The 27,778-nt window shown below is 42.5% G+C and overlaps 1 protein-coding gene across 1 annotated transcript in view; it reads left to right on the top strand.

Annotated features, from left to right (window-relative positions):
- The window catches only part of AMER3 (APC membrane recruitment protein 3), a 224,079-nt gene extending 196,646 nt beyond the window's left edge, over positions 1-27,433 (top strand). The window contains exon 3 of the mRNA XM_086943984.1: positions 22,494-27,433. The gene's annotated coding sequence lies outside the window, so the exon portion shown is untranslated. The remainder of the gene's footprint in view (positions 1-22,493) is intronic.
- The last annotated feature ends 345 nt before the right edge of the window (positions 27,434-27,778 follow it).

The raw sequence follows: 27,778 nt of genomic DNA, 5'->3' as shown, positions 1-27,778 counted from the left end.
ATCCTCATACTGATGTACTGCATCTGATGTACCTGCTCTGGTGCCCACACTGCCCTGTTGCTGTTCTGATACTGATGTACTGCCTCTGATGTACCTGCTCTGGTGTCCACTATGGCCATGCTCCATCCTAGACTGTGACTTTGCTCCGAATCTGCGTAAATAAAATTGCGATTCATGTGTCGTGCTTTGTCAGAGTCATTCTTGCGTGTGTGATGCTGGTGTGGATTGCTATTTTCTTGGGGGCGGTGGGTTCTGCTCAGGACCCAAGTCCTGCAACAAGAAGTGGGGTGACGCTGAAATCACGACAGGAAGTGACGACACAAAAGATGGCTTCCACTCAGTTGCAGTTTATAGTTTTCATGCTCCCTGTTAAATTAGTGGGGGGACGCCGTCCACCCGCGTGGTACCCCGACTTGAGCCCTGGTTGTGCTACGTGTCACTCTCCCCTACCTGGGTCACGGCCCTTGGAGGCGTTGCCGTACACAGGCATTTGTGCATTTTGGGACATGTCCCTCCCCCCTCCCTACGTCACCGCCCTTGCCGGTACTCCTCTCCAGCCAGCGAATGCTTAGGTGCCTACCTGCGTCGTCGTCGATGGTGGGCCAAGACGAGGACGTACTGGATCGCGTAGAGTATCGGGTAAGCCTGTAGTGCAGGGTCCATGTCGGCGTGCGGCTCGTGGTGGGTATGGTCGCTGTGGAGCATCCGCCGTGTTCAGGCAGGTTGTTTATCCGCAGCGCTTTTATGTGTGTTTTCCGCCATCTTGATTTGGAGGACGGTCCTAGTCGTCAGTCCGTACGGCGGAGTCTCTGGTACGGTTACGTCTGCCGCGTAGTTGGGTGTGGTGGTGCGGCGGACCTTGTTCTACCGCCGCGGACGGATTTTGCCACGTATTTTGTATCCTGATTTGGCGGACGGAGTGTCCGCGACGGGCGCACGGAAAATAGGCCTGTTCCGCATACTCAGGGTATGCGGAGGCACTTCCGTCCGCCATCCTAATGACCCCCTTAGTCTGATTCTTATAATAAGTGCGTCGACAACATACACAAGTGAAATTAGGCCTCTCACTTGATTTCATCTGAAAAGTGGCAATTTCCTTCTGAAAATTATCTGTACTGGAAACCTGTACATTATCTTCAACATAACCCTCTACTTCTGGGTCAATTTGAACATTCTCATCTCTACTACCAAAGTAACAAAACTCAATTTCTTCACAAATATTCTTCACATCTATTTCAGACCCATGCAAAAGAGCAGCACATAATTGTTTAAGCATAATTGCTGGACTCTTAGCATAATACAACATTCTCACAAATTTTCTCACTTTATTATGATGCACTGCTAGCATCCTGAAATGATGAAAAACACTCTGGCATACTCTCCTGGAAAGACAAGCCAGTGAATGACCACGCAAACCTGTCATTTGTCTCACTCTGCAAGGATCTAAATCTTGCAACAACTTCATTTTCTGCTTCAAACTTTTCTTATTAAATGTCCGTATAAAATCACAAAGCAAATTGATGGAAACCTGTCGCACACTGCAAATAGAACTACACTTCCAAATGTACACAGGACCCTTAGGACGTCTTCCTAAAACCTCATCACTTAGCGCCTCTTCTGTCTCTGTTGTCACAAGTTGTTCTTTTTCAACTGGACAACCATCCTTCACTTCATAAGCTCGACCACTGGTGTCAACTGCAAACACCAAATCATTATCCTGAAAATAACTCTCCTCATTAAAAAATGCCTCACAACTTGAACTATGCATCCATTCTCCGGAAAAAACTTCACAAAAGTTACTACGATTTACTACTCTCTTCCATCTACTTTTTGTTTTGAAATCAGAAATTACCTTGCTTAGTTTCCTAATTCTATTGATTACCAAAATAAACAACTTTCGCTTAATTTCAAAAGCATGATCAATAATTTTCTCTACATTTTTCTTCTTCTTATAAAATGCCGCTTTCTGTTGGCCTTTTTTTAAAATATTTTTCAGTAAATTAACTATTATCCTGTTACAGAACATTCGATGTCGAATGTCCCTAAACTGTTGTTTCCTTCTACTATCATGCACAGAGTTATCTCTTCCTCTACCAGTAACATTTTTGATGGGTCTCTCCTTTCCATTTAAATTGCTTTTCTTTTTGTGGACTGAAACATTTTTTGGAAAAATACTTTTTTTACTACAAATATTTCTTAAGAATGATTTCGTGCTCTTACCCGGACCTTTCTTGGTGTTTTGACAAGTATTTGGGGAAGAGGACTGCTGCAATAAAACATCATCCTGCTGTCTTTGACGTTTTCTAGCCTTTCTAATTCTATTTTTTGTAGGCATTTTCCAAACTATGAAAGAATCTGCAGTTGAATCTGTGGAAAAATATAATAAAAAATGTTATTAACCACTATTACCAAACAGTAAATGAATAACAGTCATCAAAAACTTAATGCCCTACTTATTATTTAACATAGCAAATCTTTTGCACCAGCACTGCATCACAAAAATGACACACAGTGGTACAAAACAGGCATACAACAGTCATAAATCTCTCCCTAAAAAAGGTGTATGACCCCAAACAACCTATGAAGCTCTAGCAGGACATATTCAGAAATTTATTGAAATTGATTTCAAAAATGGTTTCAGCTTACATAAGAGACCATGGAATGGGCTTCATATACAACAATAACTTGTGTTACTGCATGCCAGAATGGTGCACCGAATATGCAATTACAATTTCTCAAAGAAACAAAATCTATTTCTATATCACTACAGACAAAGCCACAGTTTAAAACACAGCTTTCTTCATCATTTTCTCCTTAGCAAGATTTATGGCAAATGCTATAAAAAACGGCTGCAATGCATGAATATCGCTGAAAAGTCAGCGATATTCATGCATTATCCAGCAAATGCTCTTAGCCATGTTATCCACCTTCCATTGGATAACATGGCTAAGAACTGCTCGCAAATGCAAAAAAAAACGGCCGCAATGCATGAATATCAGCAAATGCTCTTAGCCATGTTATCCACCTCCCATTGGATAACATGGCTAAGAACTGCTCGCAAATGCGAAAAAAAACGGCTGCAATGCATCAATATCGCTGAAAAGTCAGCGATATTCATGCATTATCCAGCAAATGCTCTTAGCCATGTTATCCACCTTCCATTGGATAACATGGCTAAGAACTGCTCGCAAAAGCAAAAATAAACGGCCGCAATGCATGAATATCGCTGAACAGTCAGCGATATTCATGCATTTTCCACCAAATGCTCTTAGCCATGTTATCCACTTCCCATTAAATAACATGGCTAAGAACTGCTCAGGGCCCCATGAGGAACACTATCCATTTTAAAAGGAAAACATAACATCAAAGACACTCAAATGCCTTATAAATATGGCCCAAAACAACCTATGAAGCTCTAACAGTACATATCCAGAAATGTAATTGATTTCAAAATTCGTTTTTAAACACAGCATATAAATCAATTGTATACCTGCATTCATGAAGAAATGACTGAAAATGTCCTTGAGACACATGAAAGTGTTTTCTGGAATGCCCTAGCACCATTTTTGGGACACTATTAACATGGCTAGGTAACTCCCATAATCAAAATCTAAATTTGCCAAGCGCAAGTGGGAGCGTATTTACAAGAAATTTGCACCATGAAGAACGTAAAATAGCATAATAGACACTCAAATGCCTTATAAATATGGCCCAAAACAACCTATGAAGCTCTAGCAGTACATATCCAGAAATGTAATTGATTTCTAAAATCGTTTTTAAAAACAACATATCTGTTTCAGCTTACATAACAGACCATGGAATGGGCTCCATGTACCACAATAACTCGTGTTACTGCATGCCAGAATGCTACACCGAATATGCAATTACAATTTCTCAAAGTAACAAAATCTATTTCTATATCACTACAGACAAAGCCACAGTTTAAAAACACAGCTTTCTTCATCATTTTCTCCTTAATTCATACTATTCTCTATCTAAAATAAATAAATCTTTTCTCACCTTAGCAAATACTTTTTGAGTTTTGAAAACAGTCTCAGAAATACACCAAATTGTCTTCAGCAGAAGAAAAACGATGCACTCCAGAGGCTGCAGCTATTGAAAGCACAGAAATACAGATATTCATTTCACATATCTCTCATATTAGCCAATCATAACTCTTCCCTCACTTTTTTCAAATCAAAACCCTTCCCCCCTCTGCCCTCTCTGCCTTTTTTCCATAGCAACGACCTCCTGGAAGACCTCTCATGTTTGCAAATTCACACAACAATGTTTCAATTGAACTCTGAACTCTCAGTGCACCTGCGTATCCAGTGCAATCTTTCATTAAATGTTTCTTCCTTGACCATTCAAATTACATCTTTCAAAGAACACATCCATGCACCCTAACTTTCTGTTTTCAGAAATGGAAATGCACCAATCACTGCTAATGATTCATTAGCATTGGAAATCCACAGTTTTTTTTCTTTACAATTTCCTACTGTTTCAACTGCCCTTTCATTACCACACTTCATCTGACTGCAGAACAACCTTCTCCCACCATGTTTAAGGTCTGGATTGTTGGACATAGTTACATCCACTGGGCTCAAAGGTATGCTGAGAACAGAAATTTACACAACCTCAATTTACAGGATGTGGAAATTAAGTGGTTGGGCCAAAGAGGATTAAAATGTCACCAATTGATACCATTGGTGAAAACCTTTATGCATTTGCCAAAACCTGACCTGTTAATAGTGCACTGTGGAGGTAATGATTTGGGCACTTTGACAGGGGTAGGTCTGGAAATGCTTTTAAAGGACACCTTTGAGCAATTAATGGCACTTTTTCCTCAAACTGCTTTGGTATATTCCAATATATGCCAAAGACAGAAATGGAGGTGGTCCAACCAATTTTCTCCACAAATTGAGAAAGCGAGGAAGCATGTAAACAAATCTGTTTCAGCTTTCATGAGAGACCATGGAATGGGCTCTCTGTACAACAATAACTTGCGTTACTACATGCAAGATATCTACAGAGGAGATGGAGTTCACTTCTCAGATGAGGGCAACAGAATTTTCATTCTGAATTTAAGAATGTGCATTGGTACCTACTTATAAGTACCTAAATGTACCATAAACCCAAAAGCTCTTCTCAGAGCTACCCTTCATCTGATCACACACTTTTATTATTTTTTTTCTAACTTTTTTCTGTAATTTTCAACAAACTACGCTCAAAGAGCGCTATCCGGTACGCGAACTGGAAGCTAACCGCGCAAAATTTAAAAAAAAAAGTTTTTTCTTCGCACATATAGTCCTCCTCAGCCACCCTCAGAAAATGTAGGGGGGCAAAATACTTGTACCATGCCCCCTTCTACCCATTCAGAACATTATTTACCCGCCATTTTATACCTTGATTCGACCGAAACACAAAATGGTGGACTCCCGTTACGCTCCTAGTTCGCGGACCGGACCGCTTTCCGGGAAACGGTCCAAAAAAAGGTGGGAAAGTAATTTACAGAAAAACGACTAGAGACACTCTCACCAAATATAAATTAGCTCATACTACATAACAATCCCTTTCATTCTCACAAATTTGATTGAAATTTAATTTAGCCATTTAGCCTGTAGACCTCTCCAAGTACCGTGAGGTAAATTACTTCACAAAACACATCTGAAGTGTTGGAATTGACAACCAATGAAAATGTTACTTTCATTTTCTACTTTTATTACCTGACATTTGATTGGTTATATACTTGAATATATAAAGGAAGAGAAGAAAACACAGCCATTTTGACTACTACTTCTTGTTGTACATCACATTTCAATAGCTTCCAAAAACTTCAACTTCTTTGTGAAGGTAAGTTATAATTTTTAAAAATGAAATATATTGTGCACTATAACTTAATATAGTAGACTTTTTCTGCTAGATATACACTATCCCTCTGTACTAGTAATGTATTTAGATAGACTTCTCTGTTATAGTTATGAATGGAGTTAGGCTTGTCGTGGTTAAATCACATACACTTTTTTATAGTCCTATTTCCACTCTGATACTATACACTGCCAAAAGATAAATTCACTGATGAAAAATGACTATCTAAAATTAATCCCAACAGTGCCCTATCTCTACTAATATATATTTTTTTAATCCAAATTTCAGGCAAAATGGAAGGCGAAAACCAAGTTTCTTTTGAAATGGACCTGCAAGAGAGCAGCCAGGACTTGATTGAACAAATTGACATGGAATTTATGGATCAAAGCTTGGATAATGAACTGCTGCAATGTGTCCAAGCAGTAGATGCCCTCCTGGCAAATGAGGACATTTTACAACCTCACAGATTGCAAACAATATTTCAAGAAAATAATGACATTTCAGACACTGAAATGTTAGAAAGTTTAATAAATTATGAAAAACAATCAAAATAAAAAAAAAAAGTTAAAAATAAAGAAAACAACAAAAACAACAAAAACAACAAACAAAACAACAAACAATTAACATTTAATCTTTGAAAAGTATATCATTCTATTATCCTTATAGTACGCTGCCTAGAACGCTTTCCGGTTCGCGTACTAGGCGCTCATCGCGAAAAAAAAAAAAAGAAAACATTTTTTTGAACCCTGCTGGGCCCTTTTAAAACCTCCACATAAAACCTAGGGGGTCAGGGAGGATCTACTATGCCCCCTTATAGAAATTTCCCCCTTTCTTTTGGCCTCCTCTTGTCTCTCGATCCTACCGAGAGACAAGATGGCGGCTGCACCGGACTGTTTAGAATGTTGACAGACACCGAAAAGCCAATCAGCTTTCCGTGCGCAAAGTTCCGTTACGCGAAAAGTACGCGAACCAGATCGCTGCCCGGAGCGCTGTTACAGATATATATCTTGATTTAAACGTTAATTTCTCAAAATCCACTGAAGCACATATATTGAGACCTAGCAAAGGCACATCGGGCTAACAGTCCCTACAATTTTGCCAAGTTTCGTGTAAATCCATTCAGCCGTTCGGGCTAAAAGTGAGTCCAACCGCCCTATGGAAATTAACATGGGAAAAACGCGTTTTGGGACCCCCCTTTTTTCTCAGCCCCCCCTTGAGGAACCCCCCCCAAATTTCCAGGAGCTGCTCAGAAACAAAATGTGCCATTTTCCTGAAAATTTCAACCGATTCCGTCCACAAACGCCAAAGTTATTAGACATAGAATTTTCAGAAATCCCATAGGGAAAAAATCCTAACTATATATACCTACTGGCGACCGCCAGTAGGTAATATATATAGATATATATATATAGATATATATATATAGATATAGATATATATATATATTACCTACTGGCGGTCGCCAATAGGTATATATAGTTAGGATTTTTTTCCTATGGGATTTTTGAAAATTCTATGTCGAATAACTTTGGCAATTGTGGACGGAATTGGCTGAAATTTTCAGGAAAATTGCACATTTTGTTTCTGAGCAGCCCCTGAAACTCTGGGGGGCTTTCGTCAAGGGGGGTCGAGAAAAAAGGGGGGTCTCAAAATGCGTTTTTCCCATTCATTTTTCCATAGGGCGGTTGGAATCACTTTTAGCTCGAACGGCTGAATGGATTTACACGAAACTTGGCAAAATTGTAGATATGGTTTGCCCGACGTGCCTTTGCTATGTCTCAATATATGTGCTCCAGTGGATTTTGAGAAATTAACGTTTTTAAAAACAGATATATCTGTGACAGCGCTCCGGTTAGCGCCCCGGTTCGCGTACCTGACGCGTAACGGAACTTCGCGAATCAAAGCTGATTGGCTGTCGGGTGTCTGTCAACATTCGAAACAGTCCGGAGCGGCCGCCATCTTTTGTCTCGGTAGGATCGAGACACAAGATGTGGCAAAAACAAAGGGGGAAATGAGCATAAGGGGGCAGAGTACATCCTCCCTGACCCCCTAGGTTTGATGAGGGGGCTTTAAAAGGGCCTCGCGGGGTTAAAAAATAATAATTTTTATATCGTTTTTTTTGCGGGGGGTGCGCTCTGTACGCGCACTGGGAAGCGGTCCGGGAAGCGTAATATTGGGAAAATGGGATGAAAGAATGTTCAAATATTGTATGTTTATTGATTGTTCTTTTTTTTTTTTTTAAGTACCAACATGTAGGTACCAATGCAGAGTCTAAAAATAAAAATACATTGTTTCCTTTGTAGATATCTTGCATGTTGTTTCAGAAGTTATTGTGGTATATGGAATTCATAGCGTAGTCTGTCAGGAAAGCAGAAACACCATGGAGGCAGGAGATGATAAAGAGATGTTAAATACACATTGGAGATGATATAGTGGAAGAAAGGAAGTAACTATGAGCAAATTTAAAGTTGCACAGTATATTTAAAGTCTAATTTTACATTATAATAAATTTTCTACTAGTTTAAAAAATACATATAAAAATGAATAATGTCTAAAACAATTTTTGAATTATTATATATACATTTATTTTTCTGATTTGTTTTCAAAATGAAAAAGAACTTCTAATAAGTCTTTGTCAGAATTTGTCTCATTTTCAATTAGGAAATCCACAGATTCAACACATTGCAGAAGTTCTATGTCCAGTGATTCATCAAAGAATTCTGATTCATTTTCTGTATCTTGGTTGCATTCTGCAACAATATCCACGTTATTTTTTTTCTCTCCTTCCCTTTTTGTGCTGTAAAATGAATTTTAAAAAAATATAACAGTACAGATAGGGCACTGTTGGGTTTAAGTACAGACAGGTAGTTTGATTTTTTAAACAGTGATTTTTTCTTTGGGCAGTGTATGGTATCAGGCTGGAAGTAGAAATATCAAAAAATGTATGTGATAAAGTCTAAGTCAATTCTTAATTATACAAGACAAGCCTAACTCCATCCATAACTAAAACAGAGAAGTCTATCTTATTCTATAAGTATTACAGAGGGATAGTATATAACTATCAGAAAATGTTTTCCTAATTAACTTAAAGTACAGAACATACTTCAGTTTTTAAAATACCATCTTACCTTTCAAATAGAAGTTTAAGTTCTCAGTTGAAATGCACTTGATATGTACTTCAGGAAGTAGTAGTCAAAATGGCTGTGTTTCTCTCTCTTTCTTTATATATATTCAGGTACATAACCAATCAAATGTCGTGAAATAATAGAAGATATTGAAAGTAGCATTTTTATTGGTTTTCAATTCTAACACTTCATAAGTGTTTTTGTTAGGTAATTTACCTCAGGATATTTAGTGAGGCTTACAGCATAATTTTCTCAATGGAATTCCATCAAATTTGGGGAAATGGTAGGGACTGCTATGTAGTAGGGGCTATTCTATATTTGATGAAAGTGTCTGTAGTGGTTTTTCTGTAAATTACTTTCCCACCTTTTTTTATCGAGTGCTTACCGGTGCGCTCCCCGGTACGCGAACCGGCAGCGTTACGGGAGTCCTCCATTTTGAGTATCGGTAGAATTGAGACACAATATTGGAGGATAAACAATGTTCGGAATGGGTAGAAGGGGGCACGGTAGACACTTTGTGACCCTCTAGGTTTTCGGAGGGGGGATTAGGATGCTGATACATGCAAAAATATAAAAATAAAAAAAATTAAAATTTTGCGGGGGAGCGCCCGGTACGCGCACCGGTAAGCGAACCGGGGAGCGTACTTTGGTGAAAAGAAAAAAAGTTAAAAAAAGATAAACGTTTTCAATAATCAGAGGTAGGGTAGCTCTGAAAAGAGCTATTGGGTTCTGTCGCTAATTTAGGTACCTACAAGTATGTTCCAATGCACACTTTTAAATAAAGGACGAATATTCTATTCCCTTCATCGGGGAAGTGCACACCATCTCTTCTATGTCTTGAATGTTGTAATGCAATAATATTTACTATTAAAAAACCATTGAAATTCACTGAAAAAACCATAGGTTATAGACCATATATAGTTAGGGATTAGCATTTACAAAACCTTATTTTACTCGCACAAAACCATTGAAATTCGCATATATAGTTAGTTGCACTAACTATATATCGCGCACCCGCAATCCACTGCTGATGATGTCACATATTACATCATTCATGACATGGTCAGTGACATCACTGATGACATCACTGATGACATCATCCAGTGACTGTATGTTTCTGTAAAGTTAAAATATGTCTTACATATTGAAGAATGAGTGGATGTATAAGTGTCTGGATGAAGGTTTTAGTAGGTGCATGGCTGACTGTATGAGAGAGTGATTAAATGTGTCTCACTGAGTGCATGGGTTAGTGACTAAACTGTCTTAATTTGTGCATCATTATGTCTGTTGTTCTGTAAACTGCTGCATGTGTTAATCAGTAGCTATATGAGTAACTATATGGGTTATTGATTGGTTGCCCAAGTATTTGTATGGGAGACTGAGTATGTGTGTGGGTGGCTGGGAGGTGTATAACTCTGTGCATAGATGTGTGACCAGTTGATTCACTAGATGTATGGGTTCAAAACTGCATGTGGAAACAGCTGTATGCGTAGTTGACTGTGTGCATGAGTGTATTGGTGAGTGAATGGATATCTCAGTGCTGTATGTCAAAGTAAGTCCATATGTAAAACACAGTACATGTGAGAGTTGACATATATAAATAACTGTGCATAAGAGCCAGTGAATGTGTGAGTGGCTGTATGGATCATTGTGAACTTCAATCAAGGATTGTATAAAAGAGTAAATATGTGTTAGTATATGTTTGAATAAGTAAGGTGTGTATAATTGTATAGTTGAGGAAATGGAGGTGTGATTAATTCTTTGCATGACTGACTAGGTGTGTGAGTAACTCCATGGATGAGTGACAGTCTGTGAGTGTCTGTTTACACTGAGTGTATCTAAGGTTATATTAGAGTCTGAAGAGGTTCATCATATTATCACATGAATGATGTCATCAGTGATGTTGTCAGTGATGTCATTTGAGTTGTCAACAGTGATGTCATCAGTGATGTCACTGACCATGTCATGAATGATGTAATATGTGACATCATCAGCAGTGGATTGCGGGTGCGCAATATATAGTTAGTGCAACTAACTACATATGCGAATTTCAATGGTTTTGTGCGAGTAAAATAAGGTTTTGTAAATGCTAATCCCTAACTATATATGGTCTATAACCTATGGTTTTTTCAGTGAAAATATATTCACGGGTGACTTCCACGAGATCTGCAGTAATCACATTATACAGTGGGTTAGGTAAATCAATGATATATTTCTAATATGGCGTGGTTCCTTGTTGCAAGCAGAGACCTTTGTAGATCACATTAATTCCAATGATTTCAATCTGGCATTTACTTCCAACATTAGCCAAACTGTAGCACACTTCTTGGACATAGAAATCATGATGTAAATGGTAAAGAGAAACCAAGCTTTTCAGAAAACCTACGGCTGGCAACACTGTGTTGCACGTCACTAGCCACCACCCAGCCCATCTAATACGCAGCATCCCCTACGGGGGGGATTTTGCGTATCAGGCGTATATGCAGCACAGAACAGGAATGCCTCGCAGCTCAGCAAGCCAGTAAAATCAGGTTCTTAGCTAGAGGCTATAAGGAGAAAGACATCAGTAATGCCATAAACAAAGCAAATGCATTCCCTAGACAGGAGGTTCTAACCTATAAAAAAGGCAGGAAAGAGGTCGAAAGTGATTCCAAACAGCCTGCCAGGCTAATTTGGACATTTAACAAACAACATGGAGCTCTTAGGAGAATTGTCAACAGACATTGGAGTCTTATTCGCAATGATCCAGTAATCGGAGAGCACATGTCACCCAGACCTTTGATTACCTTTAGGAAAGCACGCTCAATGAGCGATGCTCTGGTGAAATCCAGCCCGGACGTCATCACCCCTGTCATCTGGCTGCATACTAGCAGAGGCTTTCGTAAGTGTGCAAGCTGTAAAGCATGTAAGCACGGGGTTAACAAGACTGAGGTCGCTAACCCCTTTTCTGAGACCCCTCTAAAAATAACCAAACAGCTCACATGCAAGACCGAGTTTGCAATATATGTGCTGGAGTGTCCATGTGGCCTTCGCTACGTTGGTAGCACCAAGCTGCAGGTCCACAAATGGATACTCCAGCACATAAGAACCATCAACACCAGCGACGCTGCATACCCGGTCGTGCGTCATTTCAAAGAGCATCACGATAATAGAAGCAAATTATTGCAATATTACGTGATTGATGCTATTGGTCGACTCAGAAGAGGGGGTAATAGAGAGGCTATCCTGCGAGCGACAGAAACTAGATACATCCTTGAACTGGATAGCAAGACTCCAACCGGGCTCAATGCTTCAGAGGATTTTTACACGTGTTTATAAGCTGTTGATAATATCTTTTAGCCTCAGCTTGACTTGACTATATGTAAGTAACACGTCTAAGCCTTTTTCTTAGGTTTCGGGGCGTTAACCGCGCGAAGCGCGGTCTCGCCAGAGACCTATTGTGAGTGACTCTGCTTCCCAGGAGAGGGGACAGGAGCTGGCCGCGCGCTGAGGAATGAAGCGGGCCACGTGCACGCGAAAGCGCGCTCGCTGTGCCCAGCTCTTGTTGCCTCTCTTGGGAAGCTTTCACACACAGCCCCTCCCCCTTACACATGCGCACACAGAGACACAAGCACACCTACACACACGCACGCACACACACATACAGAGACCCCCCCTGCTGCTGCCGCCGCCGCACACATACACACACACACGCGCGCACGCACACACACATACACACACACACGCGCACCCCCTCCCCAGTACAACTAAGCCCCACTTACCGCTATTGTAGAGTTCTGCAGCCTCCGCGGGGCTGTCCCTCGGGCAGGGGAGCCTCGCGTCACCAGCACTGCTTGTTTGGCCATGCACTCCGTGGGCGCGTGGGTGGGCTTCCGAAGACGGAAGTCCCGCCCCACGGAAGGTTTCAGTTTCGCTCAGGTCTTGTTTCTTTAGTTTCGCGCTTCTTTTCATTTTGCTGGTTCATTCATATACGTTTGCTTCCCAGTCCCTCCAAGCCGTTCTCTGGTAAAGGCCGGAGGATAGCTGTGGGCTGACATCAGCCCTTCCTCGTGCTGTAACCAAGTAACCCAATGAATATAGAATTGCAGGTCCGTCGCCGTGGTTGGGTGTGGTGCCAAGGGTGAATATGTACCAGGGACTTCAGCAGCCGCGGAATCCAGGCCTATTCAGGATGAGTGCCCAGTCATCGGCAGAGCAGAGTACACAGCTCCCAGCTATTAATACACACCAGACTCGTCTCCAGCATAAATACGGTGCTCGCTCTCGGGGATTAATTGTCTTTTATTAAATATGACATGTTCGCAGTAATACTACAGCTCTGCAGCACGGTCACCTGTAACCTAAGGACTCGCTATCTGAATTATGTAATTAGAATCGGAGACACTGATCTCTGGGGATTACCAGCCCACTGCTGTCAAAACAAGATGGTGAATTAAACTTCGAATTTAAAGCTTCTATTCTATTTTTGTGAAGCAAATGTGTGGATTCCTCCATATTGACTAGCAGAATTCGACATATTCTGTGGATTTGGGTGAGTGTTTCGTTGTATTGAAATGCATTTTTGTCTTGTATTCAGTTGAGAATTAAATGCAGCATTGGGTTAAATGTTACAGGTGGAACGTGATATTCAGTGGTGTGTTGTAACTGTGTGACAGAGCCAAAAGGTTACCAAATAATAGGTAGTTACTGTTGGATTTCTTTAGCCCTTTTGTGAGAAGTTGGCCTGGTATATGATGCTCACTAGTTCTGGTGTTTTTAGAAACAAAGGTCCTAAGCCTAGAACGTCATTTCAAACCAATGTAATATAGACCACAATCGGAAACTATATACTTTTTTCTTATACCCAGCCAGGCAAAGAATTTATTTCGTAAGATTTGACAAGTATTCAAAGTATGAGATACAATTTGACAACAAACATTTATCGTTTGAAGTAATGCACAAGCCTGTGCCATACTTAGAGGTAGAAGAAAGTTATAAGGAAAAAATGGAAAGTTAACTTCAGGCAAGAAGAAGTGAGCGAGACTGGGTACTGCTTCACATTCACATTGACAGTAATTTCCAGAGTAGTACATACAGACAGAGGTGTTCACAAATAAACTGTATATCTACTAAACAAAGTCGACGGCGTTTCAAACCCTGGCTCAAATTATAATGGGATCATCATCAGGACTTAATGAATTGCCTGGTATTACAAAATGATGTGCGCCTGTAAGAAAAAACAGGAGAAAAACAGAGAAGCAATAGAGATTTAGATTGCTATTCTGTGGCAAGGATTCGAGGTCAACTTGGTCACATTCAATACTCACATGATTCAGAATCGCAGTGCAGTGAGAGTGCCAACACGTGTTTTATTTACTGGGATTGTGCCAGTATGCATTGTGCATCCTCGGTGCCCGGGTTTGTAAGGCTCCGTGTGCGAGCCGTCAGCGATATTTGGTTGCTGGCGTGGCATGGAGTAGTGTTGGGCTAAGGGTGGTTGTGAAAAGACTGCCATTTCCGTGAGGGTGAGGAGCTGGCAGCATGTGCACTTTTTCGATAGGCAGGATTGTGGAGGCAGTGAACATTACTGAGATTCAATTGCTTTCGGAGACCAATGGCTGCGGAGGAATCAGCGCTAGACGTAGCTGAACGTCAATCCGGTAGTAAATTTAAAGTTATACTAGTCACATAACTTCGAGGCCGGAATATTCGGGTTGCACGTTGATCTAATCGATAGGGCTGGGTGGCCGGTTTCACAGTATGGGGTAGCTGTGAAGGAGAGTGGGCATTAGTTAATTGGTTGAAAGAGGGGGATCCGAGCGCCTCTAGAGCAGAGACTTACTTAATGTGGTTTTGAAAGGGCGATGCAATTTCAATTGTCGAGGCAGTTCCGAGTGGGAGCCCCGTTCTGTTATTGGTGCAGCGTTCGATAATTTGTTCGATCCGCTGAAGCAGTACAGAGTTACGAATTCTCTCTTTAATGTTTGGACCTCGGTATTTACTGTTGGTTGCTTGCTTACCGCTTAAGTGGAAGCTGTCCGTTGAGGCGGTCGGTAAATTACGCGATCCGCTGCAGGAAAGAAGGATTGGCATTAAGGTATGGGCTCTAGTTAGGTTCCGGGCTCTCGCAGGAGTGGCAGAGCCTCGTTCGCGCTAAATGGGGCCACAACGACCGAGTACTCCGGTGGTTTCTCTCTCTGCAGCCATTTCGGTTCAAAACATTACACCGGAAGGGGCTGGAACAGGGTAACGCAGACTACCTTTCCCATTATCCGCCTCCATCAACCCCTACAAGAAAGACTGCTAGGGAAAGGGGATGTGAAGACGAAGCGGCCCTTTCCTCCCCGGGGCGTCGTCCGAGCATGGGGCCCCTGACCTCCGGGACCGGTCATGCAGCGTCCCTAACACCCAGGGCTCCTGCTCTCTCTCTTCCCCTACAGGACCCGGCAGCATCAACCGAAAACGGAAGACCGTAAGCGAACTCCCATAACCCCGGAAGTGAGGCGACCCTTGAGGTACCGGAAACGACCGCCGCCGACCCCGGAACCCTGCCTGGAACACAGAAAAGCCAGCAAGGAAGGAAAGCCGTTCCAAGCAGCGGACTCATGGCAGGAGGCAACGGCAAGCGAAGAACCATTGATGGCGAGCGGAGCAGAGCAGAAGAACCGAGACGAGGACGAAGAGGAGGATGTCTGGACTGAAGACTGGTGGCGTCCTCAGGAGGTGGCTGGAGAGCGGCCGCAGCTCGGATGGGAGTTGCGGCTGGGCACGTAGGTACTCTTTATCCTTTCTCCGTGTTCCCCTGTAGTTAACTGTAAATATTGTAAAAATAGCCTCACGAGCACAAAACCACTGTATATTGTATTCTATCACCTGCACTGTAGAGAAGACCCGAGCACCGTTGCCCCGACACACGAAACACCCTCTTCCCCTTCCTGCTTGCCTGCCTTTTCCCAACCTACCCCACCGTCCCCTCCTCACGGTCGGTTTTCGATTCCCTCACTCCCCGGTGTAGGTGGAAGTACTCAGAGGTCCTTTTGCCCAGGACTAACTGCCCTGTATTCTTCTCTCCCTTCTATACCTCCGAGGAGTACCAGTGCCCTACTGTGGAAAAGACGACATCGGCCCAGCAGAAGAGCTCCTTCAGACGACCCCGCCGCGCCAGGCCATCATCCCTGTTACACAGCCCTGCACATCCACCTGCGATTCACTCATCATACTCCGATCCAGAAAGACATTTGTCCTGGACTTTTTATTAATTTGCTGATCATAGCACACTATATCCGGCCTCCCCGCCTGTTATTCCGGTCCGCCCGCACCCCTTCTCCACAAATCTATTATAATAAATTGCCCTCTTCCGTTAAAAGTACTTGTGAGGGGGATGGGAGGGGTAATCAGCTCATTTGCCAAACCCAGCTCCAGTTCAAATAGTGTTTCATTCAAAGAATTACCAATAGATGTATGTGGGAAGTGCGTGAATGGAATATTATTTTCATCCACGAGACCACAGGTTAAACCGGTACTGTACCGGCAAAGGGACTGATTAAAGTCGCCCCCCCATATAATCACCATATCTTTTCTTGTGTTGTTCCTTAATTCTTGCAAGCATGAATACATTTCTCTTATTACACTGATTGTTTCGTCCTGTTTCAGATTGTTGTAAAAGTTGACTAGCGCGAAAAGCTTACTTTTGTTGACCTTCAACATTAGAATTTGATCATTTACCTGTGTTTTGACTATGACAATTTCTTCCAATTTAACCAGGTTGGAGACAAAGATCGACAGGCCACCCTTGCTCTCCCAAAAGTTGAAGGGAGTGCCATAGAAAGGTAGCTTTTGTAACCCTCTATGTGGATTGCGGATGTTGCCCATGTCTCCTGCAGGCAGAGGATGTTACATTTTTGGATAAAGTTAGTCCAAATTTCGTTATTAATTTTGGAGCTCAAACCCGCAATGTTCCAGAAAAGTATGCTCAATGAGGGTTTGTCTATATTATCTATTTTTGGAGGGCCTCTAAGAGAGAACCCAACGTCTGTGTCTGAAGGACTTAAAGTGAACATTTCAGTGTTCACATATTGAACTGCCTCTATAGCGCGTCCCTGTGCTGCTGGACAATTGGGGCTTGTCTTATCCAGTCAATCTAGATATTCCAGACCCAGAAGCGGGTAGAATCTGTTTGTGGTCAGGATCTCATAATGTGAATCCTGGCTCTTTATAATATCGTAGCTGTGAGCGTGTTGAATAGGGTTCGGGGGGGGGGGGGATAAAAAAAGCCCAATGAGTATGTTGATCTCTCCCCTAGCAAGATTTCTTTGACTAACATAGGGGAACTGAAGGTAAGTACTATGCAATCTCCTTGTAGTGTTTTTCCACGAGTTCCCACCCACTGGACCGTTCTAGCCATTTTAAACTCCCTAAATAAAGAATCCTTTAAACCTGTTTTTCGACCTAGCCAGTATAGCGATTTGTTTTTCAGTGTCTCCCACCCTTCTAATTCTAATGGGGGCTTCCTTGGAACATTTGCCAGCACTATAATATAAGGAGTGGCGAGAGGCGGCAGATCGAGATGCTGGCCTGGTCCCAGTTTTGTCCTAAGTTGGCTTTCGGGATTGGAAGAGAGATGTTCGTACGGCGGTTAAAGTTGGGAAGGGACATCTATTGCCATTGGATCCAGAATCTTATTTATTGGCTTGTTTCCATTGCCTGGAGTTGTAGTTCAGGTGGATTTTAATATCCGGGTATTGTGCCTTGCATTAACTTTTTGAGTATTTGTATTTGTGTGCCCTACTGTCGGATTTCCCCCCACAGTTACCACTTCTTGTTTGCTGGAAGGGGATAGGACATCCTGTCTGACTTGTCTTTTGTTTGCGGATAGACTTTGTTCTATTTGGGTCAATCTATGCTCCATTTGGTCGAGCCTGAGCCACAAAAACATGTCTAACCTTTCTACCACTGTGGAAAGGGTCTTAATATCATTGTAAACCTCCGGGGTTGCTGTTGGTACAAACTTGAGCTTTTGTGGAAGATTTTCTTGGGCCCCCCTTCCTTTTACCTTGTTTTGTGTATTTCCTTTTTGGATTTACCATATTACCCCCGTTGGCTAAATGACTATTTTGTACTGCATTGGTTGTACTAATCTCGTGGCCCGTATTTTCAACAGAACTCGGGTTTTTATGTTTCTTTTGGGGTGGTTGTAGGGAAGTGTCTGAATCACTTAAACTGATTCTATCTGGAATAAGCTGAACACAACCATTTGAGGTACTTTTTTTTGTGGAGTTTGTCTGGAGCTCTCAGTGGGTTCAGAGTAGTTAGACTCCAAATTAGATCTTAAGGAGCTAGCTTCAAGTAATTCCTCCGCTGAACTAATCTGTTTATCTAGGGCTCCCATTGCGCCTGTCAGGTAACTTAAGAGAGTTTGCTGGGAGTCTGTGTTAATCTTCCGTCCAGTTTTAGGTTTGGGACTAAGCAACTTCCTTTTCCCATCTTTACTGCTCTCAATACAGTCCTTTACCCTGGGTCATATAAATAAAATAGAAAATTCAAAACTGACCCTAAATTATAAATAAGAAGACAGCTCGTACATACACTCTGCGGATAAATCAGGGTATAAAGTCCTTCAAAGTCTTATAACTTCACATTGATTATGATTGCGCACTCAATCAATCAATCAAAATTTCTTTATTCGGTTATTAAAACTCAATAACCATAAAAGTTCAGATAAAATCACAATCAATTAACAAATTCATCATAAGCACCATTATTACGTTGCCACAGAAATATCAAAATTGTTACATAAGTCAAATAACAGTTCATGAATGATATCATATACAATACATCATATTTAGGCTACCATGGATTTCCGTAATTTAAAAGCATTTTTTAAAAAAGAAGAAAATAATATGATAGTTAAAATGTTGTTCAATTTCTGTACAGCTAAAAATGCTGGGCGGCAGGGGTTAACTTCCATAATCTTTAGTAGGGGAATAATCCATCTTCGTCTAGGTGTACTATAGAATTTGCAGAAGAATAGGATGTGCATATCTGATTGATCTGAAATGTCATCGCAGGGACATTTAATCAGTTGTTTAGACCAATCCTTCATACCCGGGAAACTGAATAACCAAAATAATAAATTAAACCTAAAGCGGACTAACAAAAACCTCTCGTATTCGCTCATCTGACGTTTAAGGTACGGCTGCACTTTATTAGAAATACCCGTCTGGGCATGTGCTACTACTGTTAGCTTTTTCATTTCGGTTTGTGCTCTAAGTTCATGTAAAAATGCCATACACTTCTCTTTTTGAGCTTTCCTTGAAATATTACGTAGCGAGGTTGGATCATAAAAATAATTTACAGTTCCCAAATCAGAGAAGAATTTCTTTAGATATGCCAACCAACCCATCTTGCCATTCCTTTCTAAGCCTAACACATTGTTTAAAATCAGGCGATTCAAGCCGCATTCATCCGTAGTCCAGACTCTGTGCCATAACAAAATTGGGGCAGTTCTTATAATATCCACAAGATATGGTTCCCCCATTTCTACGTGACAAGCAAACGTAGAGACACTAGTTGGAACCGCCAAGAGATACTTCATAAAATAGTTTTCTACCACCTGTAGACATGTCACATTTGCGTGTCCCTATAAGCCTGCTCCATATGTCACTACTGACAAACAAGTAGCTTTATAAACGGTTAACATTTCCCCTATGGGCTTCCTGCCCATTATGTGGCTAAAGTTTTTTAATGCCGCTATGGCTTTACAATACAACAGTTTACGTGTTTTAATTGCAGTAATCCAATTACCATTACGTTCGAACAAAACTCCTAGATAGGAAAAAGTTGGAGTAATGTCAACAGGGGTCTTACCAATAAAAACAGTTTTCCTCTTTTAATTTATACCACCACCGCAAGTCATGGTAAAAGTTTTAGAACAATTTATCTTTAAATTTAGGCCAGCCATAAAATTTTAAAATGAAGTAACCAAAACTTGCATGGCCAATGGGGTACGTGCCATCAAGACAGCATCATCTGCATACAGTAATGCGGGCAAAGATCTTTCTCCTACCATAGGCAGGTCCCTGCATTCCTTCAGGAGGGTTTTCTCCACATCATTGATGTAGAGAGTGAAGAGGAATGGGGCCAGCACGTAACCCTGTTGTACGCCCCTCGCTATACTAAAAGGTTCTGTGCATTCCCCATTTTTCCCAAACCTGATTCTTGCGGATGACCCCTGATATAATTCCCTTAGGAAGTGAATAATAGATGTGTCTACCCCCATTTTGTTCAAAACCAACCAGAGCTTGCAATGTGATACGCAATCAAATGCGGAGGTTAGATCTATAAAAGTTAAAAATAGTCGACCCTCTTTTACCTTTGTATATTTCTCAACTAGCATGTATAGATTCAAACACTGATCAACTGTACTGAGCCCTTTCCGGAACCCGTATTGTACATCACTAATTATGTGGTTTTCATCTGCCCATGATTGGAGCCTGTTTAAAATGACCCTACCAAACACTTTAATGGTACTATCTAAAAGTGAGATAGGGCGGTAGCACTGGCATCTGAGTCTGTCCCCCTTTTTAAATATGGGGACAGTCAATGATTCACGCCATGATGGAAGAGGACCATTCTTAAAAGTATAATTGCGCACTCAATTCCGGATATAAGTTCCATCTTAGAGTGGTATAGGCATATAAGTCTTAGCAAAAGCTGGGCAAATGATGGAAAAGTCTTACTTGGCTAAATCGCAAATGGTTTGTCCCAGCAAAACCAAGGGAATGGGCCCAGCCCAGCCTCTTCCGGCTTCTGACAGGTGCGAGACGGGCCCGCCCTTGGCCCGGGCGAGCCGGGCGAGCCTGCGCTCGTCCCGTGTCGTGGGGTCTCCCAGGCAGTTTTGAATACTGGTGACGCGGGTCCTCTCGCACCTCTTCCCGCGAGACCGCACTGCCTTCAGGGGGATGTACTTCCCCGGGAGTACGCAGTCTGCGAGGAAAGTGCGTCAGTGTCTTAATGCAGCCCGCAAACCCCAGGAGAATCTAGATGGCAGCAGGAGGCTATTAGGGCAAAGTTCTCAGGAACCAAGGAAAAACAGCAAGCAGCGTCCCGCGTCGCGGGGTCTCCCAGGCAGTTTTGAATGCTGGTGACGCAGGTCCTCTCGCGCCTCTTCCCGTGAGACCGCACTGCCTTCTGGGGGATGTAGTTCCCCTGCAGTCCGCGGTCCACGAGGAAAGCGCGTCGGTGTCTTAATGCAGCCCCCAAACCCCAGGAGAATATAGATGGCATCAGGAGGCTATTAGGGCAAAGTTCTCAGGAACCAAGTAAAAACAGCAAGCAGCGTCCCACGCCGTGGGGTCTCCTAGACAGTTTTAATGCTGGTGACGCGGGTTCTCTTGCGCCTCTTCCCGTGAGACGGCACTGCCTTCTGGGGGATGTAGTTTCCCGGCAGTACGCGGTCCACGAGGAAATCGCGCCGGTGTCTTAATGCAGCCCGCAAACCCCAGGAGAATCTAGATGGCAGCAGGAGGCTATTAGGGCAAAGTTCTCAGGAACCAAGTAAAAACAGCAAGCAGCGTCCAATTCAAAAGCAAACCTCCCCTAGCCTGTCTTAGGGTTTACTCGATCACAGGAAGTGCCTTTTTCCTTTAATATCTTACATGTCAACATTTAGGGGTCGATTTGGATCGCGGATGGACTTGCGTCCGTCCGCGACCCCAGAGCAGGAGGGAACCTCCGCATGGCATGCGGAGTTCCCTCCTGTGCAATTAGGATGTGACCGCCACCCTGGCGGTCACATCCTCTATTTTTAACATTGCAGCGGGTGCAGCTTCAAGCTGCACCCGCGGCAATGTTAAAAATGCACGCATTGCATTTGCATGCAGAAAGAGGCAGGCACCGCGTGGTGCCTGCCGCTTTCTGCATGCAAATGCAGGGGGGTACCATAGGTACCCCCCATGTGCACCCCCCACCCCCCTTCACCTAGGGGGCCCGCAACGGGCCCCCGCAGTGAAGATCCGTATGCTTTTCCACGGCGGAAAACCGGCCGCGGAAAAGCCCTTTTTAAAACCCATCCTGATATGGCGGACGGTGTCTGAGAGACACAGTCACCATATCAGAGCTTTTCCGCCGCGGTTGTAAGCCGACCGCGGCGGAAAAGCTGCGGACGGAAACCAGGACCCACCAGCCATCCTAATGTGGCGGTGGGTCCTTGGTCAGTCCGCTGCGGTTTTTCCGCATCCTCTGGGCCGGCGGTGGCTTCCGCCGGCCCCGAGGATGCGGAAAAACCGCAATCATAATCGGCCCCTTAGTGTGTAGGCAAAAATACAGGTTTTCTTGCACTTAAACATGAAGTAAGGATTTAAAAGCACGTAGCTTTATCACCAATGGTACAATAATAGGTTATGAAAATCACAGTACATTTGTAAAACTCTTCGGTTCATTCATGATATTCAAAATGGCAGCCGCGTCGAGCGAGATATAAATCTGAGGTTTGTAAACATGTTTTTGTCACCCTTCCTACAGAGCTATTGGCAGAAGCTACGATGACAGCAACTATGGGAAGGCCAGAACTGCGTATTTAAAGAAACAGGCTCTCAATATATGGTTTGCGGCGAAGGTGCACATTGGGAAAGTTACAGTTTGGCACCCCGAGCTGTATGAAAGAACAGGAGAAAATCAACAAGCTTCCCAGAAAATAAGAGAAAAGACAGCTGTTTTGGCAGGTTCAATGGCCGTGAAGGATGTGGCAATCAAATGAAACACACAATACACAAGTCTTCTCACAAAAAATGACATTTCTAACAAAGCGAGTAAGTATGAAAATGCACATCCACACATATATTTTAAAGTATACATATATTTTCTTTTTTTCCAGGAATTAAAACTCATGTTCAATCCCACAAAGGTACTCCTTTGTAAATCACTACCTACTGACGTTATTGGAATGTACTGTTGCTGGGCAGACTTGTTTCAAATAGAAAGGCAGCATTTCCTGAGAAAACAGAAGTTTGGTCAACTTAACATGCTGTACTGTCTATAACTACCAGTATTATGAAAAGAGTGACCTGGTAAAAACTCCCAATACGGTCATATGGCAGTAAAATGTGTTTTTCTTGTACAAATGATTAGTCAGTATTTCATTGACAGTGAATAATACATTTGGCCCCTATTTAATATGATTAATCAATGCAGACACTGGCAGAACAATGCACGCCACAGAGAATCAGATTGCAGTTCTGAAAAGTGTCAACTCCCCTGCTTGTTTGTTTGTGCAATAGTTGTTCTTCTTCAAGTTCTCTCTTAGTTGACCATGGTAGGGTGAACAACAACAAGAAAAGGCGAAAATGACAGAAAGATAGTTCAATCTGTATTTACAAGCACACTTTGGCTAGTTGGTCTTCCTCAGCAGGCCATGTTGCATGCTTCCTATCGATATCCTTGTGCCTTATGCTTTTGTACATATTCTAGTAAAAGATGTTGAAAATGAGGAAGGGCAAAGGGAATGGTGTGCTCGAATTGTGTCAATCCATTTGGCTCGATCAACAAACTTATTTCGGTTTGACTCAGAAGCTTTGAGTTGAACTATAGGTGGTGTGGCCAGTGAGGGTTTTACCACAGTGCCATCCTTCACCTGGAGGCAATATCCCATTCCATTGATGCTGAAGTTGAAATGGCTTTCAGGGACGAGGTTTTCTTCCTGAAATGAGGGAAGTGAAAATGGATCAGCACAAATACAAAGGAATGCAAACAGCCTCTTATCACCTTGGTACACTTGGACTCTCGAATTCATTGCCTAAATTGCAGCATGAAGAAGCAACATGGCCCACAATGTGGCATGATACAATATTTGAGAATAAGAATGAGTAAATGTATGTATATAACACTACAGGTAGATGTGACCTAGCTGCCTGTTTAGCAGCAATGTGTTAAATTAAACTTAAGCACTGTATCTTTTTTTCATTATAAGCATGTACAACATTATAGAACAATAATAAGCATGGAATTTGTATTTAAATACTGTAGCTATTTCAAAACAAGTGACATCAACACCTTGATTATCTTGAATAGATGCTATTTGGCGAAATTTACTTTGCACTGAGCAATATTAGCCAGTATCAGCTATTATTTCACTGTAACTGCATAACATTGCCAGTTCTTTCACTGCAACTGCATATCTTTTGTTAATGACTGATTCCATCAGTTCTAAAAGCTAATTGTAATTTTGCTTTGTATTATTTTATTAGCTGAGTATGAATGGCTGTTCTTCAGAATATTGGAACTTGTTGTGCTAAGCCTTCATAATATTCATGTGTTGTATATCATTGCATATTGCAAATTTTTCATATTGGTAGTTCTGATGTAGATGAAAATTGGCACCTCAGAGCCGTCCCCCATATGCCATGCTCGTGCCTGCCCACAGACTAGGTCGCACCTCAGAGATTGTTGTTTGCAGCGGACCACTTTGCTCATTTCGGGGTGCCACAGTGAGGCTGCTTCTTGAGCTATTCCGGTAGTTGCTAACTATGTTCTACTGTCTACTGTTTTAATACATATGTACATATCACAGTCTATCCTCTTTGCTCTTCCTTTCCCATTTCCATATACCCTCCCTCTCTTTCTCCTACCCTTTGTTCAATCCTGTGCACCAATTGGTTACTAGACTTGTGCTCGGAATATTCATGTCACAGGGGTTCTATGGGTTGACAGTTGAATGTGACAGTTGATATTATTACTATATGAGTCGTGGAGATCAGAGGTTGAATAAAGATACTCTTGCTACATACAAGACCGTGTGATATCTTCATTCAAATCTACCTGCATTACCACATACTTTTGTGGCAATGAGTGAAGGGACCTGTGATTGTCACTTGCAGTAAGAAAACGGAGTGTATTGTCAGAGTGAAGTCGGGTGCGCTGGATGTTGCGCACCATCCCTCAAGAGCTGTCTGTGCTGTACTAGGATTGCCTGAAATGAACGAGCGTGAGCAGATAGTGTCCAGCGCAGTGGGTGTTTCCCTGCTACGGCTGGTGGGCAGGACCACCTGAGAGGAAGGTCCTCTCTGTGAGCGTGCCTTATAGAAGGAGCAAGGGGAAATCCTTCTCAAGAGAGGAGCAGGTCACCCTGCGCTTCAAGCCTCGTTTTGGTTTTGGCTGGCATTTTGACATCCAAGTGCATTCTTATTAGTTTATGCATTCCAGCTATATCAGCAGCCATCTTAAGCAGGGCCGGACTGGGTACCAGAACCGGCCCTGCAAAGTGCTTGGCCGACCCCCACCCCCCCTTCCCACTCGGGGGTTACAGGTGCCGCCGAGCTCTCAGCCGGGGCCGGTTTTCGGCCGATTTTGGTACAGGGCGATTTTGCAGCTATGCTGCAAAATCGGCCCTGTAACAAAAGCGGCCCCCAGGGGCCAAAAAGCAGCCCCCACCTGTGCGGCGCACCGGGGGATTGCCCGGTGCCCGCTATGGCCAGTCTGGCCCTGATCTTAAGTGATGTCTACAGGCAGTTTATACATTTCCTTGGGAAATTGATCTATCTATCTATCTATCTATCTATCTATCTATCTATCTATCTATCTATCTATCTATCTATCTATCTATCTATCTATCTATCTATCTATCTATCTATCCATCGATCCATCTATCTATATATGTGTGTGTGTGTGGGTATATATATATATATATACAAAGGAAAGTTTCGGAGAGAAACTGACGGAGCCCCCCACTGCAGCAAGAACACTTTCAGCTTGCCAGAATCGGAGAGTGACAGCGGGAACAAGAACAGCTGCCTTTCGTCGGAGGAGACCGCTCGGCTGAGCAGGTACTGGACGGGGCAGTTTGTTTTAGTTTTAACGCTGGGCAATTTCACTCCGTGCAATATTGCGTATGCTGCTGGGGTTGTGAGGTTTGCAACTCTCCTTGCTAACCTAGGACACAACTGAGGCTTAGTTTTGCTTCGCCCAGCAACATCATTGGGATAGTTTAAAAGGAGAATATATTTCGTAAATAAATACCCAGTGGAATGTCTGCTGACGCGCTTAGGACCCGCGAGCTCGCTGCGGAGGGAATGTTCTCAGATGCCATTGAGAACGAAGCAAGTAATAATGCTGAAATAGTTGATGAATCTAATGCCAGAACTAATGGTCTGAAGGAAAATTTTAAGCTGCTGGAGAAATATAAGCACCAAGAACAGTCAAAGTGGTGGGAGGCATGCTCACTAAAGAGGTACCTGGATGTGGAATGAATCCCCAGGGGGCTACACATCATGTTAGCCCCCAGCTATGAGGCGCTGAACCCACTAATAATGGCGAAATGGGGTGAGCGCAACCTCGACTCATCAAGACGACTAGTTGAGATACTGGTTAAGTATGCTGAAATTGACAGGGCAGAGTTACAGACCAAAATTGAAACCCTTGAAGATAGCATAACTCAGCAGGAAGGAGAGTCATGGCTGGGGCAAAAAATGAGGGGGGAAATGACCATTAGACTGGCCAAAGAAGAAGAAAAAATAAAGGTATGCAAAACGTATAAATTCAAGAGGGACCGAGAAGACTATGCTAATGGCCACATTTTTACATTTGCTCAGCGCTATGATTCCCTGAGGGCTGCCACTGCAAATAAACGGTTGCAAGGAAGCAACAAAGCAACCAATCAGCATGTTGAATTATCCTCAATGTCGAAGCTTAGCTCGGCACCAGAGAGCGAATCAGAGAATGAAGGTGCCAGGAAAAACAAGGAGCAGGGAATCAAGCTGACGGTGGGGGAAGAATTGGACATTTTAAAACAAGGCAGAAGGGACACCCTGAGACCACAAAATCAGGGAGTGGTGTCAAAACAAAGTCTCAAAGAAGACGGCGGAGACGCCAGGCCTGCAGGGACTGGAGAACCCAAGAAGCGGGGCCGGGTACGAGCAAGGAAAAACTAACATCCCAAAATACTGAACATCAAGGTCCAGGGAAAATAACAATAAATCAGGAGGCGAATACCATAGTTAATTTGGCCAATATCGACCTAACAGCAGCTGAAAAACAGTTACTTTCCCTAGGGCTCACCTTTAGCCCAGAACCCAATTTTCAGTATACACAAACAAGAGCTGATGTATACTTATTTATACGCAAATTAAAATTGAAAAAACTTTATTCTCAAAAAAAAGTGTGGAGCCAACAGCTTTAATTTCTTCAGTATTTGGAAATAAGGAATCCCCAGGCCTGCTAGTGTCCGACATTCAGATATATCAAGATATGTGCAGTTAAGCAAATGGAGATCAATCAGAGAGTCATTCCCCTGTATTTGGATGTGAACAACAAAAAAAGCCTGAAATTCCATTTAAAAATAAGTCTAAATTCATTCCCTTGGTGGCACATGATGGTCTAGATTCTTTTAGCGACCATGTGGTTGGACAGATCAAGAAATTAACCCTCGCCACAAACAAATTGAAAAGATCATACACGAACAAAGAAAGAAATTATAATCAACTAATTTTAAAACTGCAAAAAGAGGAACTGGTTATACGGAACTCAGATAAGGGCGGAAATATTGTCCTCTGGCCAATGAAGGATTATCTATAAGAGGCATACAGGCAGCTTGATGATGTGCAGTGCTACAGAAAAAGTACTCCACTTAAATATAAGGCGATCCAAGATTCCTTGTTTAAGAATATATTAGCATGAAAAAGTTGTGGACTATTGAGTTGGATGAGTACAAATTTATCAAGAAAGAACATTCATTAGTACCATATATTTATTTTATACCAAAGGTCCACAAAAGAATGATTGCACCGCCTGGTAGACCGATCATCGCAGCATGCGAT

Source organism: Lissotriton vulgaris, chromosome 11, assembly GCF_964263255.1.
Source record: "Lissotriton vulgaris chromosome 11, aLisVul1.2, whole genome shotgun sequence".
NCBI lineage: Eukaryota > Metazoa > Chordata > Amphibia > Caudata > Salamandridae > Lissotriton > Lissotriton vulgaris.
The sequence above is the reverse complement of the archived record's forward strand: the minus strand, read 5'-3'. Positions and strand labels throughout refer to the sequence as shown.